Genomic DNA, 12,555 nt, shown 5'->3' with positions numbered 1-12,555 from the left:
GCCCACCCATCCAGCCATGAAAGGGCACGCAAGTATCGCCCCATAACTATCTTATACCACTCAACATTGATAGTGGCGGCCACATTTGTTTGATGTGGAGGGGTATTTTTTATTGAGCTTAATCACTAATGCAGTTATGCCATAGATGTTAGTTGTATCAGTTGTATCTTTATCTTCATCTGGCTTGCATTACTGGATTTATCTGTGGTTTGGTGTTAACTATTGGGCAGAGTCCTACTGTTTTTGACTGACGATTATATATCTGGATATCTGAACCGATATATCCCAGTCGGGCTATTGCCTGTAGCACGAGACATGTGAATGGTTCTGGGTTTTCTTGGATCAATTCTATATATATCTTATGTCTCCTGGCGCAGTAGTCTTGATCTTCTTATAAATTGATTGATCAGTATTTTTTGTTATTGGCCTACTTTTATCATTTGTGCCTATGTTTCTATGGTTATCATAAAAGAGATAAATAGAAAAACAAAATAAATGTATATGTTTATAGAAATATCTGTATTACTCAGGTGATTATCTCTGGTGACAGGTACTCTTCTGTCAAATATGTCCCCTGATGAGCCTGACACCAACCAGGCGAAACGCGTAGGGACGTTATTGGACATTTGACTTTTCACTTTATTTCTTTACATTCATTATTACGGTGTTGTCTGTCATTTAATTTTGGGTAATTATTCTACATAATTATTTATTTAATTTTTTTTTGTGTAGATTAGCCCAGGCATTCCTATAGGGTCCCCCTCCCCTTTACAGGTATCCATCCCTGATAGGGGCATACCAGGGACACCAGGAGGTACGAGAAACGGGATCGCCCCTATCGGGGCGGCTATTCCGTATCTAGGCAGGGCTACTACATTAGGGTCAGAATTAGGGGTATCTTCCCAGTAGGCCCCATTAATACCTACTAACCTTATTGCTTATACCTTACAATAGGTACATACATCTGACCCTAGATTTGTTTTTCGTTTTCTATTTTTCTTTTTCTAATTATCTATAATTATAAGGGTGTATTGACTTTTTTATACATAAACATTAAAAGTTACATTTTAGAATGATGGTATTGCTGTGAATTCCTGTGTTTTTGACCACATTCTACTATACTATTCCTTGAACAGGTTTTTGTTCAATCTGTGATTAAAATTACATCAATTTAAAAACAGTATAACTTGGGGACAAACCTATCCAAAATTCACTTGAATAGGTTCAGGGGTTTAAAAGTTAGTATGGCCCATAATCCTGGGGCAAGAGGCTGGTAAACAGGCCTCTCCAAATCCCAGTGGCGAGGTTGGGTTCGCCACACCCGTTAAGGGGTTCTTCACATGTAGGAGTCATTTTATAGTGTATCTATAGAAATGTCCGTGCGGACTCCTATATATAGGAGAGACTTCTATGCGGATGAAGGATCGCTTTTCTAAACAATACGCAAAAAGAATTTACTTTTACCACTTTGATCGCTGCAACCACAATATTGCACAATTGCGCTTTCAGATCATTGAATATTTGCCGCAACCGCGCAGAGGAGGAGGCAGGATTAAAATGTTAAAAAAGCGTGAAGCGCATTGGATTCATACACTGCAGACACTTGAACCCAAGGGATTGAATCGGGAGGACGATCTCAATCGCTTCCTGTAATCTCCAATTCTATTGCTCATCTATTGTTAGAATTATTTGTCTTTTTCTTTATCTTTTCAGAAAACGGGATGAACCCCCGACCGCATCATCCGACTTTGGTTCCATTTTTGGAGAGTTCCACACATGATAAAGTAATGTTGTCTTGATTGATGCTGCTGCAGTTGGGCCGTTCTCTCACGCGTTTCGGTTTCTTTTTGTTAATTGATTACTATGATGACCTGATGTCACTTCCGCCGTGGCGGTCTATTTAAATAGTGCATGTGGTACTGTGTATATGCCATATCTGTTTGAGAAAGGCTCGGATTGTGAGCCGAAACGCGCGTCACAGAATTGTACCTTATATGTGAGGAATAAAGCCTAAGTTCGCAAGAAGATAACAGTGAGTGCCGGTCTTTTCTTCTAAAACTTCATCTCACTGTGACTTTGTAGTTAAGAGGTCACAGAGAGGCGCGGAGCGCGGTCAGTGGTGTCTCTGCTCCGTGTCTCTGCTGTCCGGAGCGGGGCCTGACACACTTCACACAGCGGACTCCACGCAGGTCATCCGCTCCTGTGAAAGAGACTTAATTGTTTCCTGATTTCCAAAGAATTTGGTAAAAACAATTCATTGCTCAATGACTGTGATCATTTACTCTTTCAATCGCAGCATTAAGTGTGTAGGGAATAGTTTCTCACAATATCTTTCTACAATTGTGTGATTATAACTTGCATTAAAGTGGTGAAATGCCTCACTTCTAAAGCTTTGTGTTACTAAGCCGTTATCTCCAGTGCTTAAAGGGATTCTGTCACCAGGTTTGGGGCTATAGAGATGCGGACATGCACGGCTAGATCGCCGCAAGCATGTCCGCAATATACCTGTCCTATAGGGCTGAAAGGATTTTATAGAGATGTAAATGAGTGTTGAATGTGGGGCTGCACTAACCGTCCTTGTGCCCAGCTGGCAAGGAAATGGCATCTACCGTGTGAGGAGGTGAGTGATTACCGGCATTCCTCATCTGCTCAGAGGCAGAGGTTCTGCTGGAACAGAGTCAGTGCAGTCTCACTGGCAACCAGACCCGGCGGTCAGCAGCACACCGCTGCTCACTGCTCTTCCTGACCTGAAGCCGCTCCCCTCCTCACAGTGCACGCAGGGCTCGCCTCTCAGCCTCCGCTCCGTCCCCTATGGGATTTCAGTTAGCAACTTGGCTGCGGGCCGCGCCGCCCACAGGTACGGCTTTACTGTGGCCCTCCTGGCTTGAAGGGGCCCCCCTGACTTAGGTGCGACCCCTATAGCTACGCCAGTGATCCCCACTACTACTTCCCCCATCATACTAAGATGAGGAGCGGAGAAGGATTCCTTGTGTGTAATGGAGGAGAATCTCCAGAGGTGACATGTCTGAGCTCTCCACCACACTGTCTCCTCACAGCTCATCTTACCTGCAGGCTGGAGGAATGGCTGATACCAGAGAGAACAAGAGCCCTGACTACCGACCAGGACCTGCCCAGTATCTGCTGCACTGCCAGAGCTGAGGACCTGCCCAGTATCTGCTGCTGGGTAATGCCTACAATGTATGGGCTCTGGAGAGGTCTAGGACACTTTATGACATGGGTGTCAAACATGCGGCCCGCGGGCCGCATGCGGCCCGCAATGAATATCTTTGCGGCCCGGCAGTCTAGTATCTCTGAACATTAGCGCGCTGCTATCGGCGCGCTCATGTTCTCTCAGCAGCATGGGGAGAAGGAAGCTGTCCTCCCTCCCCCTGTGCTGCTGCCGCTGCCACCAATGAGAGGAGAGGGGGGGAGGGGGGGCGGGCGCACTGCGCCACCAATGAGGAGAGAGGGGCGGAGGAGGGGCGGGCGCACTGAGCCACCAATGATAGGACTATTCCCATTTCCCACACAGAGCGGCGCCCAGCGATGTCTCAGCACTCACCATTAGTCCTGGGCGCCGCTCCGTTCGCCCGCAGTGCCCCATTACTGTCTCCTCTCCTGCTCCACATGCTGCTGATTACTATCGGAGCGATGGGAGGAGACATCAGCTTCACTAGTGGGCGTTCCTTCTCCCTGCGCTGCGATTGGACAGCGCTACAGCCAGGAAGAAGGAACGCCCACTAGTGAAGCTGATGTCTCCTCCCATCGCTCCGATAGTAATCAGCAGCATGTGGAGCAGGAGAGGAGACAGTAATGGAGCACTGCAGGCGAACGGAGCGGCGAACAGAACTAATGGTGAGTGCTGGGACATCGCTGGGCGCCGCTCTGTGTGGCCTGATAGTGAAAGTCAGTCTTTAACACAATACAGGAGGCGGGTGCCGGCAGCAGAATCGCATTGCGGCACCCTGCCGCTGACAGGGAGCTGCGATCAGAGGCAGTTAACCCCTTAGGTGCTGCACCTGAGGGGTTAACTGCTGATCTGCCAGTACCAGCCTCCTGTATAAAGGGGTAATTTATAATTGGTGGTGCAGTGTGCCCCCCCCCCTCAACCCCCCATCCCATTAAAATCATTGGTGGCACAGTGCGCCAGCCCCTCTCAACCCCCCCAGTATTAAAATCATTGGTGGCAGTGGCCACAGGGACCTCTCCCCTCCCCCTCATTGGTGGTGCAGTGGCAGCTTCTGATCGGAGCCCCAGCTGTGTAAGCCTGGGGCTCCGATCAGTTACCATGGCAGCCAGGACGCTACAGAAGCCCTGGTTGCCATGGTAACATCCCTGATGCTGTGTGCACAAAGCACAGAGCAGCAGGGACAGTGTGAAGTCCTATTCACCCTGATAGAGCTGAATAGGACAAGGGATGAAAGATCCCAGGTTCTCGCCCCTAAGGCTACTTTCACACTTGCGTTCAGAGCGGATCCGCTCATATAATGCAGACGGTGGATCCGTTCAGAACGGATCCGTCTGCATTATATTGTAAAAAAATTTTTTTTTTTTTTGATGCGGCCCACATAAACTTAAATTTAGTTTTTTTGGCCCATGTTAGCCTTTGAGTTTGACATGCTTGCTTTATGAGATGATGTTCTGATATGGATGTAACCCTGTGAAGTTACACCGGCTGCGTTATCTGAAATGCCCAGCAGATGGACTCAGTATGCTGTTAATAAGACATTGAGCATTGATCACATGACTGGCTGAAATGAGTCACATGGTTAGTGACATCATCGCAGGTCCTAAAACGACGTGGGCTGCACAGCTCTAAAGAGGAAGGTCCTGGAAAAGTTTCTAGAAGCTACGATTTGCTCAGCCAGAGAGAGGACATGTGTCTGGCATTGAGAGACTGCAGCACAGAGATAGAACCTGGCGGAGAGAACTTACTTCACCCAAGATCACACCTGCTGAGAGAGGGACCGCTGGCAAAGACAAGCACTGAGTCCAGACGTCTGGTGAATCCAGTGAAAGGAGATTGCTGCGGACTGGCCTGGTAAATGGTGTTGTGAGGGTAAGTCAAACCTCTCCCTGTATCACCACAGGGCACCTGTCTCCTCACCACAATAAAGACTCTGAGGTCCCGTGACGGACATTACACAGCTCAGGCTGCTTCAGTGACCCTGCGGAGCAGGACTTATAAGGGCCCCAACTCTCCTATGTGCACCAACGGCCATTAGGGCGAAGATAGGGGGTGGGACGCAGGTGTGCTGGTGGGTGGGTGAGGAAGAATCCACATTACCCTGTTATTTGTGTTACGCTATTGTATTTTCCTATGTATGTTAATTCATTTTGTTACGCATTATATAAAGTTAATTCCAGTTAGGCTGTGTCAGTCTCATTTGCACCAAGTATGTTCCCAGTGGAGCCTCACATCCCTACCCCGGATGTTCCACTGGGTGGAGGCACTGCCGCAGACATGTACCCCAACTCCCAGATAGCGGAGGCTCAGGATCCGCCTGTCAGGCATAGTGAGTTAACTAGGGTTAGGGACCCCATAGACACTAGGGGACGCCCCCAAAACCCCGTTACATATGGAGGCACTGCTGAGATCAATTGGGGTACAACCAGTGAGAATAGATTAAATCCTCAGGCCACTCCCTCCTTTGCAAAAGAGTGGGCCCAGCAAAGAAATGTACCATTACAGCAAGCTGTGATGTTATGCAGAGTCCCATCCTGCTGTGAGATGAATCACGTCATCTTGTGTATAGAACTTCGATTGGGAATAGAAATGGCGACCGTCAGGGATATCCTGCAGGATTCTGAAGGCCAAACTTACATGTTAATATATTGTCATACGGACTTGGGAGACCATGAGATGCCTACCAACATTCATTTATATGGAGCCCCGGATGAAGGATGCTCTTTAGTGTACGCTCTACTTGAGAAGAAAGAAAGGGTCTCGCTGCAACAACCCTTTAAATTAGAACAGAGAGATTATGTCACAGAAAATTATTCTAAGCTCCTGACTCCCATCTCCGGAAAGGCCGGAGCCATTCCTAAACAAGCTGCCCATCCTCCTAGAGAACAGGGGATGATTACTCCTAAAGCAGAATTTCATCCATCTACAGCATTACTGAAACCAGACAACCTTGAAGTCCGCACCCCGCCTACAGGAGGTAGTGATGTATCGGACATACTCCAGAAACTCTCAGAAGCCATAGTGACGGCAAACCACACCCATAGTTACCGCAAACTAAAGGTGTTTTCTGGGAATCAGCCTGTTCCTTCAGGAGAAGAGCCTTTTGAGGTCTGGAAGGATAATGCTATGCAGTTGTTGGAGGAATGGTCTTGTACGGATACCATAAAGAAACAGCGGTTGGTGGAGAGTCTTCGTTTTCCCGCTACAGACATGATAAGACTGTACAAGGGAGTAAATGGGCAAGCTACTGTGCACGACTATCTACAAGTTTTGCAGGATGCTTATGGGAAATCAGAAGATTTGGATGATCTGCTGGTTAAGTTCCTAGCCACTAAGCAGAAGGAGCATGAAAAAGCCACTGACTATATCAACATGTTACAGCTATCGCTTGGAAAGTTATTCCATAAAGGAGCAGTTCCTGCCTCTGAGTTGGATGCTCGGCTATCTAAGCAAATTCAGAGAGGTGGCTTAATCAATAATCCAATTATGATTCTGCTGAGAGCCAAGTTGGATGATAAAGTCCTGCCTTATTCCACCTTAATAAATACAGCCAGGAGATTGGAAGACCAGATGTGTCCACCCCTACAAAAGGAGAAAGAGGATACAGAACTGTCAGCTCTTAGGAAGAAGGTGGCTGAATTGGAGTTCTTATGCAAGTCACCACCAGAGAGAGCAGATCCTCCCCCTGGAAGTGGGGGCAACACAGGAATACTCAGAAAAAACTGTTTCCTGAGGATTCACCCCGCCGAGGGGATTGCTTTAAATGTGGAAAGTCAGGGCATTTTCAGCGGGAGTGCCCTGCGAACTCCATGGAGGTGGATGTGGAGGTGCTGGCAACCGAGCTCGAGGAGACTCAAATGACCAGGTCTTACAAGCGAAGGAAGACCCGGCCTACATATGGGTTATCTGTAGGAGCCAAGATTGGGCCTAAATCTTTGATACACGTGCAAGTAGAAGGAATTCAGGCTTCAGCATTGCTAGATACAGGTTCTCAAGTCACCATTATCTACCGAGACTTCTATGAACGTCATTTGAAACACATTCCTATGGAACCTGCAGGAGAGTTTCAGCTATGGGGCGTTGGTTCTCAAGCTCAACCTGTGGAGGGATGCATAAAAGTGACCATAACTATTCCCCAGTTAAACACTGGGATAATATGTCCTATGGAGCTGGAAGCTTTAATATGCCCTGCAGCCAGGAAAGTGTGTGCCCCAATAATATTGGGCACTAATGCAAAGATGGTACAGGATGTATTCAAGGCCTATCTGACAGAAGTGGGAGATGTCTCCTTAGACCGACTGATGGAGGTCAGCCCTGTCCTAGGGAAAGAGTGTAGACGACTAGCCCTTGAAACAAAACCAGGGTCGTGCCACTATTCAGTAACAGAACCTGCATTTGTGAAGCCTGGTGAGACCAAAACCTTACGAGCCATAGCCTCAATGCACCATGAAATGTTGGGAGGAACTGGACAATACCTTATTGAGTCTCTGCCTGAAGAGGATCAGAAGAAAGGGTGGACTCTCATACCTGAGGTAAAAGATTGGCGGAAAAGGTGGTGTCGGAGCTTTCCTGTGATGGTACAGAATTTAACCCCCACGGAAATCCGGATTGATCGTCATCAGAAGATTGGTGTGATACACCTTTTGGATCAAGTTTCGTCCATCATGTCTGTGAGTGCAGAACAGAAGGATCATGTGAAAGCACCTTTAGATTTTGATCTAGAAGATTCTCCTCTACCACAGGAGTGGAAAGACAGCCTTCGTTCAAAACTGGTCACCCGAGAGGTTGTGTTTTCCAGAGCAGAGATGGACGTGGGGTGTTCTAAGAGTGCCACCCATACTATAAGACTTGCTGATTCTACTCCTTTCAGAGAAAGGTCAAGAAGAATACCCCCTCGAGATGTGGAAGATGTCCGGGACATACTCCAGCAGATGGAAGGAGCAGGCATCATCACAGAGTCTCGGAGCCCCTATGCCTCACCTATTGTGGTAGTGAGAAAAAAGAATGGTTCAGTTCGGCTATGTGTGGACTACCGTACTTTGAACAAGAGGACTGTGCCAGATCAGTACACCTTACCCGGATAGAGGATCTTCTGAACGCCCTATCTGGCAGCCAGTGGTTCAGTGTGCTTGACTTGAGGTCTGGATATTATCAGGTACCCATGAAGAAGGAGGATCAGGAAAAGACAGCTTTCATCTGCCCTTTGGGGTTTTTCCAGTTTACCAGAATGCCACAGGGAGTCACAGGAGCTCCTGCTACTTTTCAGAGGCTGATGGAGAAAACTGTGGGGGATATGAATCCCAAAGAGTGTCTAGTGTATCTAGATGACCTAATTGTTTTCGGGAAGACACCAGAGGAGCATGAACAAAGATTGCTAAAGGTGTTGGATCGACTTCAAGCTGAAGGCCTGAAGCTATCAGTGGACAAATGCCGATTTGCCCAGAACTCTGTCACTTATGTGGGGCATATAGTCTCCGCTGAAGGAGTAGCCACAGATCCTGCTAAAATTGAAGCAGTGTTGAATTGGCCAAGACCAGATAACATCAGTGAGTTGCGGTCCTTTCTCGGATTCTGTGGTTACTACCGAAGGTTTGTGAAAGACTACTCAAAGATTGCTCGAGAGTTACATGACCTACTGAAGATTACCTCTGACGTAACGGGTGCTAAGGCACCATCTCCTAAAGACCCCTTTGGAGAGAAATGGACTTCAGGATGTGAAGATGCCTTTCTGACATTGAAGAAGAGATTTACAGAAGCTCCTGTTTTAGCCTATGCAGACCCTGAGAAACCATATATCCTCCATGTGGATGCCAGTATGGAAGGTCTAGGGGGTGTACTGCACCAAAGTTATCCAGAAGGATTGAGGCCGGTGGCTTACATAAGTAGAAGCCTTACAGGTGCAGAGAAGAACTATCCAGTCCATAAATTGGAATTTCTGGCACTCAAGTGGGCCATCGTGGATAAGCTACATGACTATTTGTATGGAGCAACATTCGAAGTAAGGACTGACAACAATCCACTTACCTACATTCAGACTACAGCTAAGCTGGATGCCACAGGACATAGGTGGTTGGCTGCCTTATCAAGCTACAGTTTCAGCCTGAAGTACAAGCCTGGGCCCAAGAATGTCAGCGCAGATGCCCTGTCCCGCAGACCTAGACTCCCTCCTCACCAAGAAGAAGAGGAGTGGGAAGAGATCCCTGGGCTGGGGCTAGGAGCCTTTTGTCAGATGTATGTGGTGGCCGAGAGTCAAGAAGAGTTTGCCGAGCTAAGGGGGATAGACTCCATTAGCCACTCTCCAGAAGCCGTGCCTGAGGTGTTCCATGCTCCAGTCATGCTTCAACAGTGGTCCAGTATAACCACAGAAGACAAGAAGAAGGCTCAAGCGCAGGACTGGTATATTGGGATAGTTATCAGAGCAATAAAGACTAAGAATCCTAAATTGCTGACTTCTCTACCTGTGAGTCAAAGAGAATTATACCGAAGAGAATGGAGCCGACTACATCTTGAAGATGGAGTACTCTATAGGGTTGTGAAGTATCATGATCACCCTGACAGAAAACAATTGGTACTACCCAACAGATACCGTGGCATGGTCCTGAGAGCTCTCCACGATCAACATGGGCATCTCGGGGTGGACAAGACCTATGGCCTAGTACAAGATCGGTTCTATTGGCCTCGCATGAGGGAACATGTCGAGCAACATGTAAAGACATGCAGGAGGTGTATCCAGAGGAAGACCCTGCCTGTGAGAGCTGCCCCTATGGGTCATCTGAAAAGTACGGGACCCATGGATCTTGTGTGCATGGACTATCTCGGCATTGAGAGCGATACAGCGGGAATTGGAAATGTGCTGGTGGTAACGGACCATTTCACCAGATATGCTCAAGCCTTCCCCACTAAAGATCAAAAAGCTGTGACTGTAGCCAAAGTCCTTTGGCAGAAGTATTTTATTCACTATGGACTACCCAATCGGATACACTCTGATCAAGGTAGAGACTTTGAGAGTAAGTTGATCAAGGAGCTGTTGGACATGTTGCAGGTGCAGAAGTCCAGAACCACACCTTATCATCCGGAGGGTGATGCACAGCCAGAACGGTTCAATAGGACCCTCCTAGATATGCTAGGGACTCTCAAGCAAGTCGAGAAGCGGTCTTGGAGTAAACATGTGGAAGCCATGGTCCACGCATACAACTGTACAAGGCATGAATCTACAGGGTTCTCGCCCTATTTCCTAATGTTCGGAAGAGAAGCTCGATTACCGATAGATGTCCGTTTGGGAGTGTCTCCTGATGGAACAGATTCAACTTCACATTTTCAATATGTGGGGAACCTCAAACAAAACCTTCATCGGGCCTATGAGTTGGCCACCCAAGGTGCAGCAAAAATGGAAGAACGGAACAAAAGAAGGTATGATTCTAAGGTGAGATATCGGGAGATTCAAGCAGGGGATAAAGTTCTTCTCCGGAATCTAGGTGTGCCTGGAAAACACAAACTGGCTGACAGATGGAAAGATACCCTGTTTGAGGTTGTGTCCAAACTGGAAGGACTGCCAGTGTACAACATTAGGGGCCCGGAGGGCCGAATAAAGGCTTGGCATAGAAACCATCTGCTTCCAGTTGTGTATGCTGATGAAGAGGAAGAGAGTAGTGAAGAACTGGAGGAAAACCCAGCAGAGAGTCCTGGAAATGGGGCAGAGGAGACCCCGGGAACTCCCAGTGCAGAGGATCAGTGGTGGTCATCACCCGCAGAAGAAACACAGCAATTGCATCCTTTAACTCCGGTGGTTCCACAAAGTCCCGGAACCTCTCCTGGGTCACAAAGTTCTCCAAGGTTGAATCCAGAAAGTCCATGTTTTGTGCCTGGAACTTCCCTTAGAGACTCTACTTCGAAGGCAGGAGTCGAAGTCCCACAGTTGATGTCCCAAGATCCTCTCCCACAGCGAGAACTGAGACACAGTACCAGAGTGCGGCAACCCCCTAGGGCCTTAGTTTATGATAATATAGGAGAGCCCAGTTATGCCCCGCTGACACAAGCAGCATCTAAAATGGCCACTTTCCTACATGCACTAGCTGAAGTGGTAAATGTTAGTGACTCTTTACCCTAAATAAATAGCTAGCTAGGATATTACTGTGCTAACTGTACTGTATGTATGCTAAACATTTTTCTGTTGAATTTTTGTTAAGCCCCCTGGCTCGGACTTGCCAGTGGAAGGCAAGTATTTTTCAAGGGGGAGCATGTAACCCTGTGAAGTTACACCGGCTGCGTTATCTGAAATGCCCAGCAGATGGACTCAGTATGCTGTTAATAAGACATTGAGCATTGATCACATGACTGGCTGAAAGGAGTCACATGGTTAGTGACATCATCGCAGGTCCTAAAACGACGCTGGCTGCACAGCTCTAAAGAGGAAGGTCCTGGAAAAAGTTTCTAGAAGCTACGATTTGCTCAGCCAGAGAGAGGACATGGGTCTGGCATTGAGAGACTGCAGCACAGAGATAGAACCTGCTGAGAGAACTTACTTCACCCAAGATCACACCTGCTGAGAGAGGGACCGCTGGCAAAGACAAGCACTGAGTCCAGACGTCTGGTGAATCCAGTGAGAGGAGATTGCTGCGGACTGGCCTGGTAAATGGTGTTGTGAGGGTAAGTCAAACCTCTCCCTGTATCACCACAGGGCTCCTGTCTCCTCACCACAATAAAGACTCTGAGGTCCAGTGACGGACATTACACAGCTCAGGCTGCTTCAGTGACCCTGCGGAGCAAGAGCTTATAAGGGCCCCAACTCTCCAATGTGCACCAACGGCCATTAGGGCGAAGATAGGGGGTGGGACGCAGGTGTGCTAGTGGGTGGGTGAGGAAGAATCCACATTACTCTGTTATTTGTGTTACTCCATTGTATTTTCCTATGTATGTTGGTTCATTTTGTTACGCACTATATAAAGTTAATTCCAGTTAGGCTGTGTCAGTCTCATTTGCACCAAGTATGTTCCCAGTGGAGCCTCACATCCCTACCCCGGATGTTCCACTGGGTGGAGGCACTGCCGCAGACATGTACCCCAACTCCCAGATAGCGGAGGCTCAGGATCCGCCTGTCAGGCATAGTGAGTTTACTAGGGTTAGGGACCCCATAGACACTAGGGGGCGCCACCAAAACCCCGTTACATGGAGGCTGAAGGACTTTTCCGACAAGTTTAGACATTAGTTCACAGAAGGATTTGAGGGCGGGGCTAAATTCTATTAAAAGCCCCTTCAATTTAAAATGTACTGTGAGAGCTAAAGGACCTGTGATGATATCACTGTCATGTGATTAGTGACTCACCAACCTAGTCCCGCCCCCTGCACTGATCACATGACAGTGACATCAC

At 47.8% G+C, this 12,555-nt stretch overlaps 1 protein-coding gene and 1 long non-coding RNA gene across 2 annotated transcripts in view; one reads left to right on the top strand and one right to left on the bottom strand.

Moving 5' to 3' along the window:
* The window catches only part of LOC120991176, a 42,311-nt gene extending 39,183 nt beyond the window's left edge, over positions 1-3,128 (bottom strand). Inside the window, exon 1 of the long non-coding RNA XR_005776517.1 lies at positions 3,067-3,128. This is a non-coding gene — a long non-coding RNA (uncharacterized LOC120991176). The remainder of the gene's footprint in view (positions 1-3,066) is intronic.
* LOC120991124 (zinc finger protein 585A-like) overlaps positions 1-12,555 on the top strand; it is a 2,129,672-nt gene that overhangs the window by 2,104,811 nt on the left and 12,306 nt on the right. The window lies entirely within an intron of this gene.

The sequence above is a fragment of the Bufo bufo genome, chromosome 2, assembly GCF_905171765.1.
Source record: "Bufo bufo chromosome 2, aBufBuf1.1, whole genome shotgun sequence".
Lineage (NCBI taxonomy): Eukaryota > Metazoa > Chordata > Amphibia > Anura > Bufonidae > Bufo > Bufo bufo.
This window is presented reverse-complemented; position numbering and strand designations above follow the sequence as displayed.